Below are 26,443 nucleotides of genomic sequence, written 5' to 3'. Positions count from 1 at the left end.
AGAATCAATTAAGACAAGTTTTCATGCTTGCAGATGTTTTCCTCTTTGCGACAAATAGAGCCTTCTGAAATCTCTCATGGAGGCTTTTTCCCAGCTGATTTTTAAAAATTTTATTTAAATTCAATTTGCCAACATGTAGTATCACACCCAGTGCTCATCTCATCACATGCCTTCCTTAATGCTCATCACCCAGTCATCCCATCCCTCCACCCACCTCCCCTTCTGCAACCTTTTGCTTGTTTCCCAGAGTTATGAGATTTGTCTTCCTCTCTGATTTTTTTGCCACTTCATTCGCCCCTCTTCCCTTATGGTCCCTTTCACTATTCCACATAGGAGTGAAACCATATAATTGTCTTTCTCTGATTGACTTTTCACTCAGCATAATACCCTCCAGTTCCATCCATGTCAATGTAACTGGTAGGTATTCATCCCAGCTGATTTTAACCAGGCCTAATACATCCCTGGTCCCGACTGGGAACCCCGAGGGAATGAATGTGCAAGGAGGCCATGGCCACTGTAGATTGCGTTTTAGCGTCTCCGGTCCTGCCAAAGGTGGTGAAATGTTGAAGGTTCACCACCCCTCCCATAGACTTGTCTTTCCAGTTCTCTGTTTTTTATGAGTATCATGAAAGGGTGATAATCTATTTTACTTATCCATCAAGAGCTATGAACCAGAAGCTTCTTCCCCCTTCCTCAAGCAAGGAGGGCGGTGTGGCTAGGTCAGCCAATCAGAGTAATGAGGCTCTCCTGCTTGGCAAAGTGAGATTAATCTAAATCAAATACTTTCCACCTTGGTAATTTTAACTAATTCCCTCAGGAAAGTACAAGAAACATGTGAAGCCCCGACAGTCAGTGGAGCAAGCCTCCTGGTATGGCGAGGCAGGTAATACCTTTTAAGCTTGTTAATATCTTCTCCTGCTGGGTTCTACAGCTGACTCAAAGAATAGCAGCGACTCCTCAACCAGCATTACAAAGAAATGCAGCTTTCAGGGAGGAAGACCAAAAGTCCCAGGCTGCACAGTGGATGGCTTTATTCTGCGGCAATAGCTCGAACCGCTTTGATTAAACTGCTTCCTGCATTGTCTTTCTGCCTCTGTCCCAGCAATCATGGGAGGATGTAAACTGCCAGGATACAAGGGCTGTACCGAGAGAGATATTCAGGCTGCAGATTAGAGAGGCTTCCTTCCCTCCTCCCACAAGATGCATGTGCTTTCCCCTGTTCCATCTGCAGGGACCACCTGAGAGGGGAACCTGGGCCACCCACGACAGCTCAGGTATGCGGTGGCTCCTGGGGGTGTGGGGAGCCTCCCTCCTCAGCAGCAATAACCCTCTGAACACCAGGAGGCCCAATTGGATGGTCTCCCTGGATAACACCGCAGGGCTTCTCAGATCACCTCGCTTTTCCACCTTCAACAAAAGAAAAAGTCTTAGTTAAACAGGCCCAGCTTTCTTGCTTTTTCAAGTAGAAGCTGCAGTGGAAACAGGCTGGTTTGACTTTGTGGGCATCGATTTAGGACTCTTCCCCTGAAATTCTCCCCCAACAGTTTAGTAGGAATAAATTGCCCACGGTGCTAAAGATAAAAATGCCTCTGCACCCAGAAGAGGTGTTTATCCATGATAAACACCGTTGGAAATTTTTATTTGTTGGAGATTTTTGTTTCCTGTTCTCTTTTTTATATCAGGTTTATTCAAGTGTGATTTACATGGAGTAAAACCCATCCCTTTTAGTGTACAAATCTGAATTTTGACAAATGAAACCACAGTCAAGATAAAGAACATTTTCATTACCCCTATCATCTCTTGGACCCCTTTATAGTCAACCCCTCCCCACCAGTCCTTGGAAATTATTGATCTCTTTTCTGTCCTACAGCATTGCCTTTAGTTCTGAAAGATTTTTTTTTCCTTTTTTTTTTCTTCTCTGAAAGATGTATTTAATTTTGAAAGCAAAACCCCTCTTTCTTCACAATAATTAAAAAATAGGTGCAATTCACACACTAAGATGTAGTTAAAGGAGCAGCTCTGGAGTCATAAATGCAAATAAATCTAATCTTGACTCTGCCTCTTTGCTCACACTGGTTTGGGCTATATTCTTTAACTTAGTTAAGCCTCAGTTTTCTTATATGTTAAGTGGACTAACATCACTCAGCAATAGTTACTGAATACCACATTGTCTGCTGAGACTTGTTTAAATCACCATGAGCTGCTACCCTACCCTCATGTCGTCACTTTCTATTTAATCTTAGAGGGTTGATTTCCTAAATCGCACATGTTTTATCCGCCACAATGCCTGTCAGAGTGCATATCTTACTCTATCCAGGCTGCTACAGCAAAATGCCATAGACTGAGTGGCTTATAAACAGCAAAAATTTGTTTCTCACAGTCTTGGAGGCTGGAAGTCCAAGAGCAAGATGCTAGTAGCCATCCATATGTGGTGAGGCCCCATTTCCTGACTCATAGACTGTCATCTTGCTCAATCCTTAAAAAGGGTGAGGAGGGTTTTCTCTGGGGCCTCTTTTATAAGGACACTAAATCCCATTGGTAAAGCCTCTGAATAATCACCTCTCAGAGGCCCCACCTTTAAATACCATCACATTGGGAAGTTAGGCTTCAACATATGAATTTGGGGAAGACACATTCAGTCTATAGCAGTTGCGGAGGAGGAAGAATTTCCTCTGCCCTTCAGAGTCCTTCTAGCTGGACTATGAATCAAATTGACATGAGACAGATTAACAGAAGAAAATCAAATTTAATAGCCTACTTATGGGGAATCCACACAGACAGGGAAATTCCAAAGATGGTGAGGCAACAGGATGATTAAGTGAGGTAAGGAGAAGGATAGAGGTATGAGGATAGGAGAGGAGAAAGACCATTAGCAGGAAAGTAAGAGATGTTTGGAAAACAAAGTTTGCCTTATTATGCAGATAAATGTTTTAGGTAAAGCAGAATCTCTTAATAGCTTTCTCCCTGATACAAGCAAACAGTTGAGGGGGAGGTAAAGAGCTTTTCCTGAATCTGCTGGGGTTTATTTGCTTTTAACTCAAAATAATGTTCATGTCAAAGTGGCTCACCCTGGGGCAGCCTGCCCTTGGCCCCTACACAGTACATAACATCTTTGCGAAGCCTATGACTCAAATAAAAGAATATTACACATTACAGTGAAAAATAAATACATTTGTATGTGTCATATGATTGCTACATATATAGGTATTCATAAATGATTTATATTATTGACATATGCTTTTAAAATTTACATGAACAATATACTTTTTTGTATCCTTTTGTGACTTGTTTTTTTTCCTATTTAGTAGTGTTGTTTTTTAGATTTATCCATTGTTTACTAGATAGTATTATATTTCATGAACAAAGCAGTCTATTTATCCAGTCTGGTGTCCAGGGACAGTTAGGGTGTTCCCATGTTTTTTGCCATGTGCAGGTACAAGCATTACCTTGAATAGGAATTACCTATTCATTACCAAGCCAGGGAATGATTTCCTTTGGGAGAGAAGAGAGAGGTAAAAAGGAAGCAGGTAAGACGTTTTAGCTGTAGCTGTAATTTTTTTTTTTTTTTTAAGAAAAAAAAGAAAAGAAATAGCACACTGGAGCAATACAACTAGCAAATTGTTAATATCTGTCTATTCTGGGTAATGAATTAATGAGTATTTCTTGTATTCAGTATTCTCTATATTTTAAATTATTTTATAATTAAAAAGAAAAATAAATATAAAAAGAAATACATAAAAAGATAAATGGAGTTTTATCCTGCAATGTATAAATCATTATCAATGGTGCTGAATTTGTCCTCTTGAATCTTCCATAAATAATGAACTTTTTTTCATGACCAATGTAAGGTACTTGTGACATATCCTAGTTATCCTGAATATAAAAACTCAAGAGTCAGGCTTTCTCCTGATAACTGTCACCCCTTCATCAATGACAACTGGATTCTGCAATGTTTTCCTGTAAGAATCCAATTGTCTTTTTTGTTTTTTGTTTTTCCCTCTGTTCTCATTTTTTTGCTGTTGTGGTTGGAAGTAGTGAGTTTTGAGAGCTAAGAAACATGTACCAGAGCCCCTTTAAAATAACTAGATGTTGTTTGTATGTTAAAGAGAAAAGAGTTATGAAGCATCTAGCAATTCATCTCATCAAACTCTGCTGTTAGCAGAACTTGGCTAATACAGGGTGCCTAGGGAATAAGCATGCTTTTGCCTTTATTTTACTCATATTTTACAAAATAAAGAGAACTTGGCTTTGGACAGGAAATAGCTAAGCTTTGGAAATAGTTGTGAGGCTTATCCCATTCTTTAACTTTAATGACTTTCCCTGGTATTTAATCCCATCTTTCCTTTCTTCTGTGACTACGCTTATTAGTATGCTCTTAGGATAGCTAAGAAAACAAACTAGGGTATGAAAATACAGCTTACACCAAGTTCCCTGGCTGAGGTGGCAAGTGAGGATGTTTTCCTGCCCCCTTGTGGCTTGATTACAGAATTCCTGCTGTGGTTACCCCCATGGCTCATTACCCTGTCTCTGAAATTCTGGTCTAAGATTCAGGTCTGCCACTTGCTGCAGAATAGGTTAACATTTTATTAGTGACTGAGCTTTATCTTACAGAAAGCATTTGCTTCTTAAGGAACTGTGGATTCCAAAATGCTTCTGCTCAAAGATGACCTGAAAAGGCCTGGACTTCAAGCCCAGAAACAAGTCTGCAAAGTAGGTCATGAGCTGGATCAACAGGCATTTAAGAAAAGCCATGACTTAGGAAAGTAACTTTTCCATTTGAGTTTGTGACATGATCTCCAAGACAAGCCCTGCTTGTCAGCACCAACTGATAATTGTTTAGGGATAATTAAAGAAGTTACATATTATCAGAGAATGTCTATTGAATGGAATTTTGAGCAGGGTGAAACGTGTAATACCATATAGAGGGAGGTACGACTTGCTACTATTAAGATGTAAGGTGCAAATTTCAACATTAGCAAAGAGGGATTTCCTAGCTAGACTATCATGGAAGACCTTTATGTAAGACAAGGCCCAGGTGAGAGCAAGTCAGGGAGATAAATAGTTCTTCTCAACCTATGACAGTACTAAAGTCAATCACCTGTTGTCATTCAATTTAGTCCCTCAAAATGTGCCTTTCCAAAATTTCTATTTACTAAGAATGGGCTGCAAATGCAATCACTCTCTTAGGATTTAAAAAAAATTCTTAAGTGTTGGGTTGTTTTCATTATATAGACAGAAAAACCGAGTCACCAACGAATTAAAATTGTTTGTCTCACAGATCTCAAAGTAAATCAGTTGCAGAGCAGGAAACAGAATCAAGAGTGTCTTGTGCCTTAGATAAGAATTCTTGTCTCCAGAGCAGACTTTCTCTCTGTAGCAGTAATGAACTGCTTCACTGCTTCCTAATGCACCATGTGCCCTCGTCAACTTGTCCTTCTAGGATGCTGGAGGCACCAGGTCACTGTGTCACAATGCAGTGTCAAAATGTCACAATAATATCAGCTGGGTGATGACAACAGGGATGCAAGCCAAGGGCTACAGAAACAACACTTTTGCCATGCAGCATGTAGATGGCATTATTTTCTGTATCAATATTCAAAAACATGTTTGGAAATAACATAGAAAGTAAGAAATAAAAATAAATGTTTGCCCCCCTGGTAAAATGGTTAATCATCCTCTACTTGCTAGCGTCAACTTTTCATCAGGCATTCATATTTGATTGATAGTTTGAAAACCATAAAACAAGGAAAACGCTGCATTCGAGCCAGTATTGTAATTGTGCAGATAACTGCACCATAATCATGGTGCTTGCCTTCTACTTTACAGGATTACAAATGATCACATGAATAATATAGTGTATTAAAATATGTGATATATGTGCAAGGTAAGTACCATCCCTTCATATCAAAAGTAAAGCTAATAAGACTTAAGAAAACTGTATGTGTACACATACAAAAATTATATACAAAATGATATATATGTATATATCTCATGATTATAGTCCAGAGAGAAATAGAACACTAAGCTATAAAACAATAAAAACTATCTTTTTTTGGAATGTATCGTTTCAGTTCTCTAAACTGAAATAGGTTTTCCTAATGAAGTTGATGATAAAATATATAAATAGATTGGTGGAGATAGACATAGATATAGATATAGATACATCACATATATATCTGCACCACTTGGTTTTCCCCATCCCTTCTGTCTTGCCATCTTGCTACTTCTCCATCTAACGGCGCCCTCACTCTGTGCCCTACCTACCTACCCCCACCTACATTCTGCCACATAGTTCCATTGGTCTAAATTACTTTGGCTCATTATAGATTAGGGATAGCCATTTATGGCCCTGATTTAATGTTTCTGGAAATATGTTCCTTTGGCCCACCTGGAATACATAGGATCATTTAGGATGCTCACTAAAAATGTTCATTAATAGGACATACCCCAGACCAATTGAAACAGATCTGTTTTTAACAAGCCTCCCACTTTCCCATTACTATGCATATTCAAATTTGAGAACCCCTTCCCTGGAGCAATGATCCTCATTAGGGATAGGCACAAATCTGAGAAGCTTCTCAAAAATTCAGGTGTAGCCACTATAGAATCGGCAACTCATATGTTAGGTATGACGGTGATGATGATGGATAGCAGAATTCAAAGTATCCCACCACATGCCAACTTGGAAATAACAACACAATACCCAAGGAGTATCTCTGCCAAAAGGACTGAGAATCACTGCCTTGGAAGTCACTGGTAGTGATGGGGTATTTCCTTTCCCAGAAGTGTGTTGAAATATGAAAATGTTGAGAATAGTTGTTACCCCTTGGATTTTGTGATGTCCCTGATAACAAGTGGTTTGAATTTTAAAAATGGCATTACACATTTAACTTATTTTTATATTATAAAATGATATAATCATGTACAACATAAAACCTAAACAAATTTCTTATATAATAGAAATGATTAATAGATATCATAAGCTTTTTTTTTCCAGCTATAGGCAACACGATAATTTTGAGGGGCAAATAAGTATACAAATTGCTAATTTTTTAAATTGCTACTTTTGGTGACCATGAAAATGTACCACTCAGATCAGAGAATGTAATTGAGTAATGGCCTTATTTGCCACCCCTCTGGATCAACCACACACCAAAGCCACACTTCTGGCAGGCTATGCCAGCCAATGTCTGAGCACAGAGTGGATAATAAGATGGCCCCATTCCAGTGCCATGCAGAACTCCCGATATAGGGACTTTGGCTTAAGGGCTTCCCACTGGCCTGGCCGAATCTTTCTTAGAATAGCAACATAGTCCATAATGCTTTATACACAGTCTTTCTTCAGTCTCTCCTTCCGCAGGTATCAGACCTGCATCCTGATCCAACTGAAGGCTCTTTCTGCCTCCTCTTGCTCCCTTTCCCCATCTTCCCTTATTCTCTTGCCTATTAAATCTCCTGCTAATCTAATCTCATCCTGACACGTTTCTTGGCAATTTGGATCTATGCTTCATTGAAAGTACTACTCATTTTATGTTCTATTCACTCCAACACACACACATACACAGATTGCTCATGCTTTCCTCAAATTAACTTCTTCCTGGTCATCAGAATGGCTCTCTTCTGAGTGTCGTTCTTATGGTTTCTTGCTCTCTGGTGAATGACAATGAATGGTAGTATATTCTTTAGATAAAACATCCTCTTTTGGTATTCTATTATTCGTTGTATCTTCCTGTTAATATAATCCTTCAAACAGTAAAGATTCAAAGGATTCCTAAAGACACCTAAGGAAGACTTTTAATTGTGGGAATTTCAGTGCCTGGTCAAGGAAATATTTGGGGGTCACATTTGTTGAGCCCCACAGCCAGCACTCTGTAGGTAACTGTCTACTGCATTTAATTCTGTGTAATCGTAGAGCTATCATTCACCTCTTCTTTCCCTTTCCACTCCTGCCTCCAAAGCAACAATGAAAGCGGGGAAGGTTTTCCTTCCTCTCCAAATTACCTCAACAATGCTATTTCTTGCCATATAAAAGAAGAAAGCAACTTTAAGCATAGGAATTGTTTGACCTCTGTTGGAACTATGATGTAGGAGAAATTGAGGTCTACCCAATGGTTTAGTTTAATATAAGTAGTTACACTCGAGCATTACCAGGTAAGAAAAATTGAGAGGTCGGGAAAAATCTCATAGCTAAGTTATTATTAGCTATACTACATTATGTAGTGACTATGCAATTAGACTTTCTGTATCCCAGCTAATATGGGACATAAGCGAAACCCTAAGCTAGTAACCATTGCGAAAAGATCCTGAATGTTGAATCCTATAATCCTTAAGGTCTTTGACAGAAAAAATATTTTAATACTTTCCAATTTTTATCAGTACTCAGGATGTCAGAAAGAATTAATAATATTTAAATGGATATTTAAATGGTATTGAATGGATATTTAAAAACTGATATGTAAATATTTCAAATTAGGCCTAACATTCTTTATAATTGCCTCTGTATTTATCCTCAATTAATTTATTTACTTACTTTTTTTACTTGCTAAATTTGGAATGAGGCTTCATCACTTCCTTTGGATGATTGGTAACTATAGCAATTAGAAGAAAAATAAAAAGTAAATACAAAAGTGGCTGTATCTGCTAAGCAAGTCATTTTAAGAACTAGAGTTGCAAATCAATTATTGGAGCTAGTGGTGGGCTTTATCAGTGGTGGGATTATACACTCTTTCCTACAGTGTTTTACTCACCCATTTTATCCTCTTCTATACACATGAATTCTTAAATCAGAAAGAATACCTTTGGGACAGCAGTGAAGAAAATAAATGTAATAATGTCTCACAGTTAAAATAATCTGGCTTGTTAGTTATTAAATCCAATTATATCAGAATCCAAGCTACCTTTATGATATTATATTTCTGCTACCTTCCACACACACCTTATATACCAGTCAAACAGGAAAACTCACTCTTCCTAGAGCACCAGGTGGATGTGCTGGCCCTTGAGCCTTTGCTCATACTATTCCCTTTTCTTAGAAATCATTAAGATTCAGCCCTCAGCCTCTGGGAACCATCAGTCTACTTTCTGATTTTATGAGTTCAACTTTTGTAGATTCCAAGTGTAAGATCACACAGCACTTGTCTTTCTCTGGCTGATTTATTTCACTTAGTGGAATGATGACTATAATTAATAATATTGTATTGTATCGTATACTTGAAAATTGCTAACAGAATAGATTTCTAATGCTCTTGTTCCCCCCACACACACACACAGGTAGCTATGTGAGGTGATAGATAAGATCACCAATCTTACTGTGCTAATCCTTTTACAATATACATATATATGAAATCATCCTCTTGTACCCCTTCAATTTATACAATATAAATGTTCCATGACTTTTTTTTCTCTTTATTTTATTTTATTTTTTTGGTAAATGGATGAAACAGAGTGAAGTAATTTTGACTTTTGCATTTATCCTCAAAATAGTTAATTTTATTGGGGGTTAAAAGTAATTGGATAAGAACCATGACTGTGATATGAGGACAAATGAGAAATTTACCTTTAGGGGACATCAGGGAGGACATACCTGGTTATGACATTGGAGATAACTTTTGAGGTAGCTTCCATTTTTCCTATCCCTAAGGCAGCCACTTCCTAAACTTCTTTCTTTTCTTTTCTTTTTTTTTTTTTTTTAAATAGTAAAATTTTAGGTAATCTAAAGCCTAACAGATTCCACTAAGTCCGGTAGAGAAAAGATAGGATGGAGGTTGCCAACCAAGAAGATTCACAGGAAACCCTAGTACTGGGGAAGTATGTGAAGTTCAGATGCTGCCTCCTGACAGAGGCCAAGTCTAGTTAAGCCAGCATGGCTGGTCTCCTTTCAGATTTCAGTCTGTTGCACTAGACTAAAATTGGCCTTGCTCCTTTCAATTTATACTTGGAAACCAATATTAAATATTGTCTTCACTGTTATCTAAAACATACTGATAGGTGTTAAATATGAATCCTATATGAACATAAGAATTATCTTTCTATATATGATTAGGGATTAAAAGTTTTCAAACTTCTGATTGTTTTTAACATGTACACCTGATTTTGTCCAAGAAGAATATATCTTTAATTTGATCATAAAAATTAATGGCAAATGGGTTATAAAACAGAATTTTGTTTATCTTCTTTGTAGATGCATTCTCTTTCTGTCAGATTATTGTCTGGAAGGGTAGAAAGCTACCACTCTATTCCTGAGGTCTTTGTTTTCTCTCTACCCTCATTTGTGATTACTCTTAGCAGAAGAAGGGGTAAACAGGCCTGCCTTAGAACTTACATGCCCTCGAGCAATTGTTAGAACACCACTGGGAATGGAGCTCAAGGAAGAAGTAAGAGAAGTGAGAAGAAAAAACATGTTATGTTTTAGTCATTATTTGAAATATTAATCTTAAAAATATAGATTAAACTCCATTTAGTTAAATCATTAGTAGTAAAGCCTCCTTAGAACATTCTTCGATTCTCTAAATCTGTATTCTAAGGAAAACATGCTGTATGTTTGGTACTGAGAGAGTAACAGGGAATATTTTTTTCATGCCATTCATTTTTTGTTTTTGTTTTTGTTTTTTAAGAGAGAGAGCAGGAATAGGGGCAGAGAGCGAGAGAGAGAGAATCCTAAGCAGGCTCCACCCTCAGCTCAAACCAGATGCAGGGCTCAATCTCACGACCCAGAGATGATGACCTGAGCCACAATCAAGAATCGGATGCTTAACTAACTCAGCCACCGAAGCACCCCTTCATGCCATTCTTTATAACCATTCTTATGATGTATATATTGTGATGGTTAAACTACTAGGGAGTTCTAGTAGTTTGTTATGGACCATTTCTATGGTCCTTATAATGTCTTAAATTAGTGTTCCTATATTAGTGGTACTACAGTGTAAAGTTCACAAGATGTAAATCCTTATTATAAACATTGCCTGTGCTCACATATAAAAGAGAGAAGATATCAGGCAACCTATATCCCAATCTCCTAACTTTCTAAACCATTCAGTGTAGAGGTGTATCAATCTCTTTAGAAACTGTGTGCTCCCTTAGGGCTGGCACCATTTATCATTCATCTCTGAATGCACTGAGCTATGTATGGTAGGTATATTATAAGTAGTCAACAAATAATTGTCAAAAGGAACTTCCCAAATGAATCCATTTTGTTCCTTTAAGGAATTAATTTTTGCTAATTATTGCCAAGTAATGTGTGGTCTCATTTAGGATATTGACTAGGTGAACCTATAAGTTCTATGGCCATGTGAAGAATGCATATCCTAAAATTCCTAAAACATGCAGCGAAGTTATTGTAAAGTTTCCCAGTAGAAATCACTGGGTGTTCACTACATGTATCAGATACTACACTAAAGGCTCTACTTGGATTATCTTGTTGATTCCACACATCTACCCTACTGAGGACTATTATTAATTTCAGTTTTCAAATAAGTTGCAGTACAGTTGAATAACACTGTAGCTGTTGTTTGGTATTTGCCCAAAATCACAGCTAATAAGTGACCTTGATTTTACAATAGGGAAGTCTGACATTAGAGCCTGAAGTCTTAGTAGCCATTTTGCTCTACTGCCTTTTAAATAGACTCCAAAAATGCACATTCTATACAAGCAAACCAGGTGGGAATCATACACATCAAAGCCCACTCATTCATTCAATCAGTAAATGTTCATCATGCACCCAATCTGTCCATTTTTTCAACAAACCCTTGCTGGAGTTTCAAAGCTTAAAAGAGGGTCCACTCCTGCCTTCAGTGTGTTTTAGGAGATAATACGGCATAGTGAGGACTATGCTGCAGGTTTGAACATGGAAGAGTGAGGTCACCTTCAAGGGGTCCTCAGTTGTCCCAGGTTGGTTTGAGATTGCTTTGCAGAGGAATTGTCTTGGAGGATGAGCAGGAGTTACCAGGGCCACAGGACTGGGAGTATTCTAGGCAGAAGAACAGCCTGTGGAGAGATGCAAAGATGAGAAATATCAAGGCTGACATGTTCGGACAAATTGAAATTGGAACTACAAAAACACAAAAAGTGGGCAGAAAAGGGTCATATGTTTACCAAAGGCATTGTGCTCAAGCTCACACATGCTGTTTGTGGAGCCTAGATTTTAAAAACTGCGTCTCCTAGAGTCAAACATGCTAGCCTAGCCTTATGGTATGAACTAGTAACAGCTCAAGGTAGAGACATACTCAAGCATCTATCAAAATGTTAGAATTTGCCTTCCCTTTCATTCACTGTCCCTCCACAGACATTTTCAACTTCTTACATTAGTTCTGTAAAGAAATTTTAATTAATTGTTCCAGCAATTCCAGGTTTACCAACAAGAATAAAAAAAAAAAAATACAGGCTTCATGTTGATGGTAAAGATGATGGATGTTCTCTGCTTTTTTAATAGTTTTGCCAGGCATGATTGATTTAATAATAGGCAGGTTTCATTTTAATGCTAGTGACAACTGGGGGAAGAGTTGGCAAGGAGAATAAGAGAGTGGTACTCTATAGCAGGTATTTAACGAAGACAGCATGAAAATCAATATTAATCCTTTGCTGGCAGCTGAAAATTTCAAACAACTTAAACAGACGAATGGGCCATAATGTCAGTCAGTAGTATTAGTCTATTCATTGGCTCACTCTTGGACTAGATGAGAACTGTTGTTGATTAAAAATCCATTCCAGGAATGCCACCACACATGTTAAGCAGAATAAGTTCTCCCTGGGGGCCAGAAAATTTTCCTCCCTTTGCCTTTTTAGGTCTTCCTTTAATCCCATCAATTTCCAAGGAGTTCTGTGTTCCCCCGTGTGGGGGGAATTTTGTGTGGGCAAAATTCTTATAGGCTTTTCTAGCTTCTGGGCCGTCTGTCTCCCACTTAAAGAGTAGGTGACCTCCCCAACCAGAGAGTGCATCTCCTACACACACCAGAGATAATCCAAATCTGTGCCAGCTGCAAAGAGAAGTCCTGTAGAACAAATCAAATCTCAGGCATGGCCCTGTGGTTGCATTTCTTGTCCTAATCTGTGCAGATGGGTAGAAGACATGTCATGGGAAAGCAGTGAGAAAAATTAAGAAAGAAGCACTGTGAATTTTCTATATGTTGTATTTAGTAGATGTCTCCCAGGATGATTATTATCATTTAGTCAGTATATCTGGGTTGACATGGAGCTTACATTAAGTTAGGCTCGAAGCTTGCCAGAATGTTGGAATGCTTAGAAAAACAAGCCTTGATCCAGTCAGTCTCCCAGGAAACACTGAGGAATTTCCTGTGGTCTTACTTGTTACTTGCACCTGGTTAGTAGAAAGATACATACATGCCTGAAGTACCCAGAACAATCGGGAAAGTGTAGAAGAGCTTAAGACCACCCCTGTTATTGATAAACAGGAGTTCCTTGAAGAACAAGTGTGAATCTTTGTGTCAATCAAGAGTAGCTGTGCATCTCCATGGGATCTTGATGACGTCTTCTTTCATTGAGGGTGCTGTCCTGTCCCTGATCAATGTAACATAATCATTTATGTATGTCCTCATATCTTTGACTTACATTAATGGAACAAATGTGTTTTTTCTCCTTTTTTTTTCTTTCCATCAGTCAGGTCTTTGTAATCATTGTGACAATGCCCAAGAACCTCAGTTTACAAAATTGTCCTTTTCACATTAATGATTGGAAAAGAGCTAGAAAAATATGAAAGTTTTCCCAAGGCCCCTTTGATAAGAAAGTGAGGGAGGGTGCACCTGGATGGGTCAGTTGGTTATGCAGCTGACTTTTTATTTCAGTTCTGGTCAGGATCTCAGTGTCCTCGGATCCAGCCCCATGTCAGGCTCTATGCTCAGCAGGGAGTCTACTTCAGGATCCTCCCTCTCCCTTTGGCCCTTCACTTGCTTGCTCTCTCTCTCTCTCCCTCTCATGAATAAATAAAATCAAGAAAGAAAGAAAAAGAAAGAAAGAAAGAAAGAAAGAAAGAAAGAAGAAGAAGAAGAAGAAGAAGAAGAAGAAGAAGAAGAAGAAGGAAGGAAGGAAGGAAGAAGAAAGAAAGAAAGAAAGAAAGAAAGAAAGAAAGAAAGAAAGAAAGAAAGAAAGAAAAAGAAAGAAGAAAGAAAGATAAGAAAGAAAGAAGAAAGAAAGAGAAAGAAAGAAAGAAAGAAAGAAAGAAAGAAAGAAAGAAAGAAAGAAGAAAGAAAGAAGAAGGAAGAGAAGAAAGAAAGAAAGAAAGAAAGAAAGAAAGAAAGAAAGAAGAAAGAAAGAGAAAGAAAGAAGAAAGAAAGATAAGAAAGAAAGAAAGAAAGAAAGAAGAAAGAAAGAAAGAAAGAAAGAAAGAAAGAAAGAAAGAAAGAAAGAAAGAAAGAAAGAAGAAAAGGAAGGAAGGAAGGAAGGAAGGAAGGAAGGAAGGAAGGAAGGAAGGAAGGAAGGAAGGAAGGAATCTACAATGTAATCTCTTATCCCCTGAGGTGCTATTAGAATGAAATGAAATCATTCAAATTTATAATAGACTATAGTTCTAGGAGTTAGACCCTGATGTCCACTTCACATCCTAGGGGAAGTGGATTCTTGGTCTCTCTCTACATATGTTCTTTTGAAGAGAGGAAACTGAAAATTTCAACTAGGAAAACTTACAGAATTGGAAGTCCAGAAACTGGATAGATGTTTGATTTAATTACAAAGATTCTCCAAAATGGGCCTACTACCATTAACAGATTTAGAAAAGGAAGGATAAAAGGTAGAAAGAATTTAACTCTTACCAATTTCTTACTGTAATATAGGCACAAAGTTAGATGCATTACATTACTACCTTGTTTGATACACATATGGCAACTTGGTGCTCTATACCATGTTAGGTAGATCACTGGGACTTGTACAGGTAACATTATGGGTGAATGATATATCCTCCATGAGGTCTCTCTTTCTTTCATACCTCACATTCAAAGCTTTAGGCTACATATATATACACACATTATATATATATAGTTAAAGATTTCATTTATTTATCCATTTATTTATTTGAGAGAGAGAGAGAGAGAGAACAAGCAGGAGGAGAGGGAGAAGCAGGCTGCCTGCTCAGCAAGGAGCCTGGCACAGGCTCAATCCCAGCCCCCTGGGATCATGACCTAAGCTGTAGGCAAAGACTTGACTGACTGAGCCACACTCAAACACCCCTATATCTATACATTTATTTATTTTTATTGGAGTTCAATTTGCCAACATATAGCATAACACCCAGTGCTCATCCCATCAGGTGCTCCCCTCAGTACCCGTCACCCAGTCACCCCCACCCCCTGCCCACCTCCCTTTCCACCACCCCTTGTTCGTTTCCCAGAGTTAGGGGTCTCTCATGTTCTGTCTCCCTCTCTGATATTTCCCCACTCATTTTCTCTCCTTTTCCCTTTATTCCCTTTCATTATTTTTTATATTCCCCAAATGAATGAAACCATATAATGTTTGTCCTTCTCTGATTGACTTATTTCACTCAGCATAATACCCTCCAGTTCCATCCATGTCGAAGCAAATGGTGGGTATTTGTCGTTTCTAATGGCTGAGTAATATTCCATTGACCACATCTTTATCCATTCATCTTTCGATGGACACCGAGGCTCCTTCCACAGTTTGGCTATTGTGGACATTGCTGCTATAAATATCGGGTGCAGGTGTCCTGGCATTTCACTACATCTGTATCTTTGGGGTAAATCCCCAACAGTGCAATTGCTGGGTCCTAGTGCAGATCTATTTTTAACTCTTTGAGGAACCTCCACACAGTTTTCCAGAGTAGCTGTACCAGTTCACATTCCCACCAAAAGTGCAAGAGGGTTCCCCTTTCTCCACATCCTCTCCAACATTTGTGGTTTCCTGCCTTGTTAATTTTCCCCATTCTCACTGGTGTGAGGTGGTATCTCATTGTGGTTTTGATGTGTATTTCTCTGATGGCAAGTGATGCGGAGCATTTTCTCATGTGCTTGTTGGCCATGTCTATGTCTTCCTCTGTGAGATTTCTGTTCATGTCTTTTGCCCATTTCATGATTGGATTGTTTGTTTCTTTGATGTTGAGTTTAATAAGTTCTTTATAGATCTTGGATACTAGCCCTTTATCTGATATGTCATTTGCAAATATCTTCTCCCATTCTGTAGGTTGTCTTTTAGTTTTGTGGACTGTTTCTTTTGCTGTGCAAGAGCTTCTTATCTTAATGAAGTCCAATAATTCATTTTTGCTTTTGTTTCTCTTGTCTTCATGGATGTATCTTGCAAGAAGTTGCTGTGGCCTCTATACATTTATAAAGAGAGTTCAGTCACCTGCAAGCTATCAGCATCTCTTTCCTGGATTATGTAATATCCTCCCAACTGGTCTTCCTGTGTCTACCCATGTCCTCATATTGTCTAGCCTAGATATAGAAGCTTGAGTGGACCTTTTAAAATGTCAGATCAAATTACTCCTCTGATCAAAACTATCAGTGGTTCTCTATTTCACTCAAACTAAAAGGCCATTATAGTTTACCAAAAGTGGTGAAGTGCAGAACTCCAGGTCTCCATCCCTCCACAAAAGCAACCAATATGCTGGCAAAAACTGTCAGAATTAACTTTTGCAGAACTCTAAAATCTAGTCATAAGCACAACAACCAAGGAAAATGAAGGAGAAAGAAACTGCTGTAATGCAGTAAGAGAGAGCAGGGATGTTATTGAAAATCCTCTGACTCTGCCTACTTATCCTTCCATTTGCTATAACCCCTGTTATCAATTATCTTTTCACAGTTTCCATAATTTTGCCTTTTCCAGAATATCATATAGTTGGAATCATACAAAATGTACCCTTTTCAGATTGGCTTCTTTCACTTAGTAATATGCATTTAAGTTTCCTCCATATTTACCACTTTTATTTCTTATTTGATGAGATGGATAAACTATAAAAGGTGGATAAGTTCCTGGAAATATACAACCTACCAAGATTAAATCATGAAGAAATGGAAAATCTCATCAGAAAAATAAAAATGAGACTGAATCAGTAATCAAAAATCTGCCAGGAAAGAAAAGCCCAGGACCAAATCATATCACTGTTATTTCTACCAAACATTTAAAGAATAATTAAGAACAATCCTTTTTAAACTCTTCCCAAAAAATAGAAAAGACGGGAACACTTTCTTATTGTATCATGACAGCAATACTATGATTCATCAATTGATGCAAAGGAAGCATTTGACAAAAAGAAAAAGAAAAAAAAGAAAAGAAAAGAGAACACCCTTTTATAATTTAAAAAATCAACAAATTGTAAATAGAAAGGAACTTCCTCCACTATAAAGAGTAGTTGGAAAAAACCCACAGCTCACATTTCACTTAATGGTGAAGGACTTAAAGCTTCTCCTTAAAATGAGAATTAAGATAAGGACTGTTTTCTCTACTTATATTCAAAACTGTATTGAAAATTATCCCCAAGAAATTAGGCAATAAAAAAAATAATAAGGCATCCAAATTGGAAAAACAAAAGTAAAATTATTTCTATTTACAGATGATATAAAAGCTATTAAATCTAATAAACGAATTCAGCAAAGTTGTAGAATATAATAAGATTAAGAGGGCAGCCCCAGTGGCGCAGCGGTTTAGCGCTGCCTGCAGCCCGGGGTGTGATCCTGGAGGCCCAAGATCGAGTCCCACACCAGGCTCCTTGCATGGAGCCTGCTTCTCCCTCTGCCTGTGTCTCTGCCTCTCTGTGTGTGTGTGTGTCTTATGAATAAATAAATAAAATATTTTTTAAAAAAAGACTAAGATTAAGAGCAAAATTCAGTGATATTGGGCAGTCTGGGTGGTTCAGTGGTTTAGCACCTGCTTTCAGCCCAGGGCATGATCCTGGAGTCCTGGGATTGAGTCCCACATCAGGCTCCCTGCATGGAGCCTGCTTCTCACTCTGCCTGTGTCTGCCTCTGTGTGTCTGTGTGTGTGTGTGTGTGTGTGTCATGAATAAATTAATAAAATCTTTTTAAAAAAATAGTGATATTTCTACACACAAGCAATGAACAATTAAATTAAGAAAACAATTTCCTGTACAATAACATCTAAAAAATAAAATCCTTAAGAATAAGTTTAACAAAGGAGGTTTTAGGCTTGTACATTGAAACTACTAAAATATTGGTGAAAGAAATGAAAGAAGATATAAATAAATGAAAAGATGTCCCATATTCATGGATTGAAAGACTTACTATTGTTGAAACACTATTATTCAAAGCAATCTGTGGAGTCACTGCAATCCCTATCAAATGTTGTGTTGTGCAGAAATGGAAATATTGATCCTAAAATTCATATGGAATTGTAGAGGATTTCAAATAGCCAAAACAATATTTAAAATGGAGGAAGAAAGCTGGGGACTTGCAATTCCCAATTTGAAAACTTACTACAAAGCTACAGTAATCAAAACAGAGTTGTAAGGGGAGCCTGGGTGGCTAAGTGGATTAAGCTTCTGACTCTTGATTTTAGCTTGGATCATGATCTCAGGGTTGTGGGATCAAGCCCTGTGTCCAACTCCATTCTCAGCAGGGTGTGTGCTTGGGATTCTCTATCTTCCTTTCCCTCTGCCCCTCTCCTCTCTCTCTCTCTCTCTCTCTCTCTGTCTTTTTCTCTCTCTGAAATAATCGGACAGATCTTAAAAAACAAAGTTGTAAGGGCATAAGAATTGACATATAGATCCATGTAATAAATTAAGAGTAAAAACACAAACTTGAATTCAAAACTTAATTTTCCACAAGAGTGCCAGGACTACTCAAGGGAAAGAATTTTCTCTTCAACAAAGGACATTGGAACAACTGGATATCCACATGCAAAAAACAACAAAAAAAGACCTTGCTCTTCTATCTTATACCATCTTATACCATCTAAAAAAATTAACATAGAATGGTTCAAAGACTTAGGTAAATGAAAGAACTAAAACTAGACTCCTCTTAGAATGAAACATAGGAGTAAATGCCCATGGCCTTGAGTTTGGATTCTTAGATATGGTACCAAAACTAGAAGCAACATGGAAAAAGATAAATTGAACCTTATCAAATTAAAAGCTTCTATGCATCAAAGGATACTATCAAGAATGTGGAAAGACAAAATTATATAATTGAGCAAAATGCTTGCAAATCATATATTTGATAATGATGTAGTATCCAGATTCTATTAAAACTCCTAAATCTCTGCAACAAAAAGACAACCCAATTTAAAAAATGAGCAAAGACCTTGAATAAATATTTATTCAAAAAAGATATACATTCACATGAAAAGATGCTCAGTCTCATTAATCATTAGGGAAATGCAAATTACAACCACAGTGACATACCACTCACCCACTAAGGTAGCTATAATAATAATAATTTTTAAAAAGAAAACCAGAAAATAACATGTGCTAGTGAGGATGTGGAGAACTTGGAACCTTGTGGTGCTGGCGGGAAGGTAAAATGGTATAGCCTATGTAGAAAATGGCATGGTAGTTCCTCATAAAGTTAAACATGGGATTATTGTATGACTCAGCAATTCACACCTAGGTATATATCCAAAAGAACTGAAAACAGATATTCAAACAAAAACGTATACACTCATGTTCCTAGAATCATTATGTGCAATAGACAATATGTGGAAATAACCCAAATGTCTATCAGTTGATGAATGATTAAACAAAATGTGGTATAGCCATGCGATGGAATATCATTTAGCCATAAAAATGATATATTTTACAACATGGATGAACCTTAAAACATAACGCTAAAAAAATAAAAGCTGGACACAAAAGGTCACATGTTATGTAGTTCCATTTGTAGGAAATGTCCAAAACAGGCAAATCCATAGAAACAGAAGGTGGGTTGGTGGTTGCCAGGTGCCGGAAAGCTGGGAAAATGGGAAGCCACTTCTTTATGGGTATGGGATACCCATTCTATCATTTAGGGGTGATAGAATGTGTAGAGCTAGGTAGAGAGGATGATAATAATTGTTGTTTCGTGTTCAGACCACAACGAACACTTGGCAGGAAATTCAAGAATGTGAAAAGAATACTGGTGTGAGGTTACAGTCCTGGAAAAAGAAGTACCTAACGTGTGATTTGGAATTCTGGCTGAAATTCATACCAGACACCAAAAGGAGGTAAAAAGCCTCTAGTGGCTTTAGGCAACATAGCAAGGGAGTGTAGCAACCTATGACTCAGTGAGAGCAGTGTTAACGTGACTAACTCCACATCCCATATCTGGAGGGCTGCGGCTGCGGACACACTCCCTGTGGTTTGCAGGCTCGGTTCGGAAGCTGGGCAGGTCCCAGGCTGCAGGTGGCAGACATCAGTGACTCAACCGCCTGCCGTCAGGAGAGGCATGGGAACATACCTAATTATAGGTCTGGAACTACAAAGTAAATTGGAGAATTGAAACACTTACCCAAGGATTTGGGGAAGAACAAGATCTTAATCCCCTACTTTCTTCCTTTATCTGCTTGCTTTGGGCAATGACTTTTCTTTAGCCTGAATCTAGAGCAGTTTCTTAAGTGTTCTGCTTTGGAGTGTTAACAGATGTTATACGGAAAATGGGTTCTTTGGAAATATTGCCTTAAATAAAATTAAACAGGCTTCATTATTACAAGACTTCTGAAAGTTTTGATGTGGGCTTACCCTTTAAGAAAGGAATGTAGCATTGCCCAAACCTATTTGCCTGTGAAAGTCTTGTTTTGTTTCCTTGGTTTTTGTTTTGTTTTGTTTTAGTAAAATGTCTTGCCAAACTGATACTTCAAGGAACTTTTTTGGGGGAAATGCTAATCTAGATATTTTCTCTTTGTTTTTTGTGTAGATTAAATCAGAGGGCCTTGAAATTCTTGCTATATATATGCTGGCTATTAAAAATCATGTGGTGCAAAGGGAGGCCCACCAAGCTTAGAATCCACTCATCCAGCAACAAGAATCTAGAGTTAGATTCTAGATCAATCAGTGCCACTGCATTACCTTGGGCAAGCCACTTTATCTCTATTTTCTGGTCAATAAAGAAAAGCCTTGAGCTAGCTGCTCTCAAAGATTTTTCTTTTAAAGCCTCTGAAATTCCAAGTCCTTTGAAGGTGGATCTGAGATTTCCCCATTTAACATAACATCTGAAAATATTCTACATAGACTTATCATTCTACCCAATTTTCCAAACTCATTTTCACAAGTATTTCATCTTACTTGTTTTGAGATGTTTCCTTTTTCTATATTAAATTATCTTATTTTTAAAAAATATTTGTTTAATTATCTTAGAGAGAAGGACAATATGAGTGGAAGGGGCTGAGAGAGAGAGAACCTCAAGCAGACCCTATGCTGAGTGTGGAGCCCAATGCAGGGCTCGATCTCACGACCCTGAGGTCACAACCTAAGCCAAAACCAAGAGTCAGATGCTTAACTGGCTATCCCACCCAGGCAACCCTACATTAAATTCCCTTATAAACTTTGGTCTCTTTCTAGACTTTCTAGTTTGTTCCATTGTTTTTGATGCTGCAGTGCCACACTAATTATTGAGACATTTTAATGGGTTTTGCATGTAATTTGACTACTTTAAAATGTTAGCAATATCCAGGTAACTAATGAAAATAGGAACTACAGTTCACTTCTATTACTTAGGGCATAATTTGTATATTAAAAATGTGTCTGCTATTGGAACACCTGGGTAGCTCAGTGGTTGGGTCCTGGGATCAAGTCCCACATCGGGCTTCTCCCTTTGCCTGTGTCTCTGCCTTCTCTCTCTGTCTCTCATGGATAAATAAATAAAATCTTAAAAAAAAAAATGTGCTTGCTATTATCTAGTCGATGTTCCAGAAGGATAGGTGGGTCAGTTGGGTGGCCCTCTGTAGAATTCCACAGGTGCCAGAAAATGACTAAATACAAATAAATCAGTGCATGTTTCATTGCACTGTTCTCATCTCAGTTATACTGAGGAAGCTAAGTCAGTACTCAGTATTTTCATCAGCCTTCTGGACTATGTAGCCAACTTTTTGTTACTTGCTTGACTACTAGGAATCATGAGTATGGCCTTCTCTGGCTTTGAAAATTTAATCATTGTTCTTGCTTTCAGACTGTCTATCTGCTTGGTTTTCCCCATCACCATTTTTAAATACCTATGTCCCAGCCATTTATAAATCTTGCTTAATGATCTAGGAATTGATTAATGATAACATGAATTGATTACAAAATTAAATATGTCCATTTGCAAATCTGTGTGCCCAGGTTTAAATAACCAGGTTAACACTAACCAAATGCAAAAGACAAATTCATTGCAGACAAAATATTGTTCTACTTATTGCACAAACTGGAAGCATATTTAATCTTGCTAATCTCAGGAAAAAACAAAGACCCTTGTTTTATGCTTTGGATGCGGCAGATATTCCCATGTTATAGACTTTGCACCAAGTCTTTATTGCAAGCCTCTAATAAAGGATATTTTCTTAAACTAAATGACTGATACTAACAGCAGGTAACATGGAACTATTTCTCTCTCTCTCTCTTTTTTTTTTTTTTATTTCATCATTTGTATCTAAAAGGAAGACTTTCGTGTTCATTGGCCTACAAAAGTCTTGGGGTAATTGCAGAAAGTTTTGGCAAACATTATGAAAACCAATCAAATGTATTCATCTTACATTTTGTGTTTCAGAAAATGTAGAAATAAAATGTATATTGCACATAAAATTTTGTTTATCATCTGATATTTATTCTAATTTCCACCTGGTAGAGATTCAACTAGCCCTTTGTGATGTCTGCGTTAAAAGATGCAAACTGAAAATTAGATTTAAGGTTGAAGGAAAAGGAAGCTGTGCCTAAATAAACAAAACAAATAAATGTAACGGAACCAAATGCTTGATAAATCTGGCACAGTGTCTTTCAGAAGTGAATGAAGTACTCACAAACTATATTAAAAAGGAGAAGAATATTTAAAATAACTCACTCCTCCACATCCTACTGATACAGACACAAATCTCAGAAGTAATTAAAATAAAGATATCAAAGGGGAGGGCAAATACCCTTGCAAACTCAGAATGGTAAAATACACACAGCCTGACCTCGGTTACCATTGAATCAAATAAGCTGTTAATTACAAAAGGATGAACACCCTCTGGAGATAACAGCAAACTCCAGACAGTCAATAGGATGTGATAACATCCAATACAATCAAGAAACATTTGAGTTGAGCACAGGATTATACACGAGGATTGGAGGATTAGGAGACATGGCATTTCTGAGTCTAGTAAACAGAAAGCACAAGATGCCAGCTGAGGAAGGTATAGGTTAGGAAAGACAGATGTGATGAATTAATCACTAAGAGAGCAGGGAGATAATGGCCCAGTTCTGTTCCTGGCTGGCAGGGAATGAATTTACCAAGATGACCTCTCTTGGATCTCTAATCTTCCATTATGAGTAGAGGGTGTGTGTGACTCCAATATTAAGAAATTCTGACAATTCTGTAATTGTTGTTGAGTTTTGGTTAAGTAGGAGAGTGGCTACTTTGTATAATTTAAAAATTATGGGCATACTGTGTCCCTTTAAAAACCCTGGTATTGGGATCCCTGGGTGGCTCAGCAGTTTAGCGCCTGCCTTTGGCCTGGGGCATGATCCTAGAGTCCTGGGACCAAGTCCCACATCAGGCTCCCTGCATAGAGCCTGCTTCTCCCTCTGCCTGTGTCCCTGCCTCTCTGTGTGTGTGTCTTTCATGAATAAATAAATAAAAATATTTTTTAAAAAACCCTGGTATTTCAATGTTATCACTCATTGTTGAGATAATAGCTGAAGGCATATTTTAAGATAGAGAAATTAATTTTGACAAACATGAGTATCTGACATTTATCTTCTGTATCAGTTTCTTATTGCTGTGTAACAAATCACACCAAAATTTAGTGGCTTAAAACAACACACATTTTTTAATCTCATAGTTTCTGTGCATCAGGAATCTGGATGTGGTTTTGCTGGGTGCCTCTGGGTCAGGGTCTCTCACAAAGCTCCAAGGAAGATGTTGGATGGGATTCCAGTCATGACAAGGCTCAAATTGGGAAGGATCTGCCACCAAGTTCTTTCACGTGACTGTTGACAGCCATCGGATCCATTTCTGAGTTCAGTCATGTGGCTATTGGAGACCTCAGGTCCTCAACGACTGGTTGCCTAGATATGTCAGTTTCTTGCCATCCAGGCTTGTCCACAGGGCTCTCCATGATGTGAAAGCTTGCCTTCCTCAGAAAGCAAGAGGTCCAAGAGGGCAGCGGGTGGGGAGGGAGATCAAAGGAGAGAGAGCTCCAAGATGGAGGGCACAATCTTTTTGTTACCTAATCTCAGAAGCAAAATCCCCTCACCTCTGTTGCCTTCTATTATCTAGAAGCAAGTCACCTATTTTAGCCACTCAAGGAGGCAGGATTACACAAAGGCATGAAGATGAGAAGATGGGGATCATCGAGGGCAATGTAGGAGGTAATCTCCTACATTCTATCAAATATTCATGGGTCAAGAGAGGAATATTGATATACTAATAAAAAAGAGTTCTTTTGCAGTTCCTAACTAGCTCTCTTTAGCATTATAGCTGACTGTCTAGGGACAGTAAGTGTGTATGTATGGCAAGTATGTAGTGACAAGATTAAGGAACTTCTTGTGAGAATCTACAATTTATTCTCTTTATCCCTCCACCAATATCTAGTAGGAACTCAAGTTAGCATCTCAACTCATACTTTTTTTTTATTTTCTAAGATTTATTTATTTATTCATGAGAGACACAGAGATAGAAGAAGAGATATAGGCAGAGGGAGAAGCAGGCTCCCTGTGGGGAGCCTGATGCAGGACTCAATCCCAGGACCCCGGGATCATGATCTGAGCCAAAGGCAGATGCTCAACCACTGAGCCATCCAGGTGCCCTCAACTCATACTTACAAGATCTTAGTGGACCCTTTGGCAACATGAGCATTGTGAACCACTCCCACCATGAAACAACTCTATTGGCTTCTGAGAGTACTTTTCTATTCTGGTTTTCTTCCTACCTCTCTGATTTTGCCTCTTAATGATCATCATATACTTTTTCTGTCTCTACTTAACTAAATTTTGATATCCTCTGTGGTATCCTTCTTAGTCCTCTTCCCTGTTCACTCCATTTATTTTCCTTCAGCAGCCTTATACATGCTCATACCCATACCCTCGATACTGATGATCTCCAGAGAGGCATCCCCAACACAGAAATCTCTTTAAGTTTCATGTATTTTATGCATCTATGAACTCCTCATTTCCACTTTATTCTGTCACCCCACAAATCTCGCTCTTTACCATCTTCAGCATCTCAGATAAAGACAACACTGTAAATCTGTTGTCCAAAGCAGAAATATGATAGAACACCCCTTTCCAACAGGAAAAATGGTCAAAACTTGTCTCTCTATGTCATTTTTATATATTTCTCAATTCTTCCTTCTCCCTTCCAATTCTACTGCAATGGCTCCAAATTTGGTATCTTTTCCAATCTAGAATAACATTGTAGACTCCTAACTGGTTATTGTCTCCAGTGACAACAACTTCCAACTTGCCTTAGTGTCACCAGAATAATATCTGAATGATTGAAAAGCCCTTCTCTGGCTCCTTGTCACGGCCATGACAAAAATCCAAGCTATTTAGCTTCATGTGTGAGAAACTTTATGTTCTTTACCTTCTTCTTTGCTTTCATCTCTCAATCAGCTCCACGTGCATTGAAGACTGTAGTCCTCTGGAACCACTTGCAGGGTCCTGAAGCTACTTTCTTATACCACTGTAACTCCTCAGTCTTGTATGTTTGGCAGGCCCCACTCTAATTGGCTAACTCCTATTTATTTTCCCTAGCACAGTGGAAGAATCAGCAGGTCTCAAATTGCCTCTCTCCACCCTGCCACTCCCACAACGTGAGTGCATGCACACAAACACATACACACATACATATATGCCACACAGCTGCACGGGGACCTGAATGCCCTTCTTTTGTCTTCTGGTAACTTCCTCACATACCATGCCATTGCCATGACCATTCTGCATTGTATTTATCTGTCTACTTAAGCATTTCTCCTATTAGACTGTGAACATCAGAGGGTAGGATTTTTATACATTTTCTTCATTCCCGACATCTAATTCAGAGTTTGGCATAAAATAGGTACACAACAATGTGGGACTGAATGAAGAAAAATGTATGCATGAATGAATGTTGAATTCTCACATTTTGATCATATACAACATATAATCAGCTTAATTTTTATGAGAACATCCATTTTTTAAAGGGGAATGGAGAGTGAGAGTCTTAAGAAATATGGAGCTAACTATCTCCCAGTCCCATTGGGTGAATAACAGAAGCGGGAGTCTCAGAAATACTTAGTTGAAATGGAGAGCTTCATTTTTTTTTAGCCGATTGCAAAACTATGTCTACCAAGCATGTTCACCAGTTGATCTGTGTCCTATGTGCTTACCTGTAATTTTTTTGGT

General features: G+C 38.0%; 1 long non-coding RNA gene across 1 annotated transcript; it reads right to left on the bottom strand.

Moving 5' to 3' along the window:
- Window positions 1-8,455: 8,455 nt before the first annotated feature.
- On the bottom strand, window positions 8,456-25,775 carry LOC118352864 (uncharacterized). Its single transcript, XR_004810736.2, has 3 exons — window positions 25,644-25,775; window positions 11,861-11,982; window positions 8,456-8,588 (listed from the first exon to the last, which is right to left on the bottom strand). It is a non-coding gene; the product is annotated as an uncharacterized LOC118352864 (long non-coding RNA).
- Between the last annotated feature and the right edge of the window lie 668 nt (window positions 25,776-26,443).

The sequence above is a fragment of the Canis lupus genome, chromosome 1 (assembly GCF_003254725.2).
Source record: "Canis lupus dingo isolate Sandy chromosome 1, ASM325472v2, whole genome shotgun sequence".
NCBI lineage: Eukaryota > Metazoa > Chordata > Mammalia > Carnivora > Canidae > Canis > Canis lupus.
The sequence above is the reverse complement of the archived record's forward strand: the minus strand, read 5'-3'. Positions and strand labels throughout refer to the sequence as shown.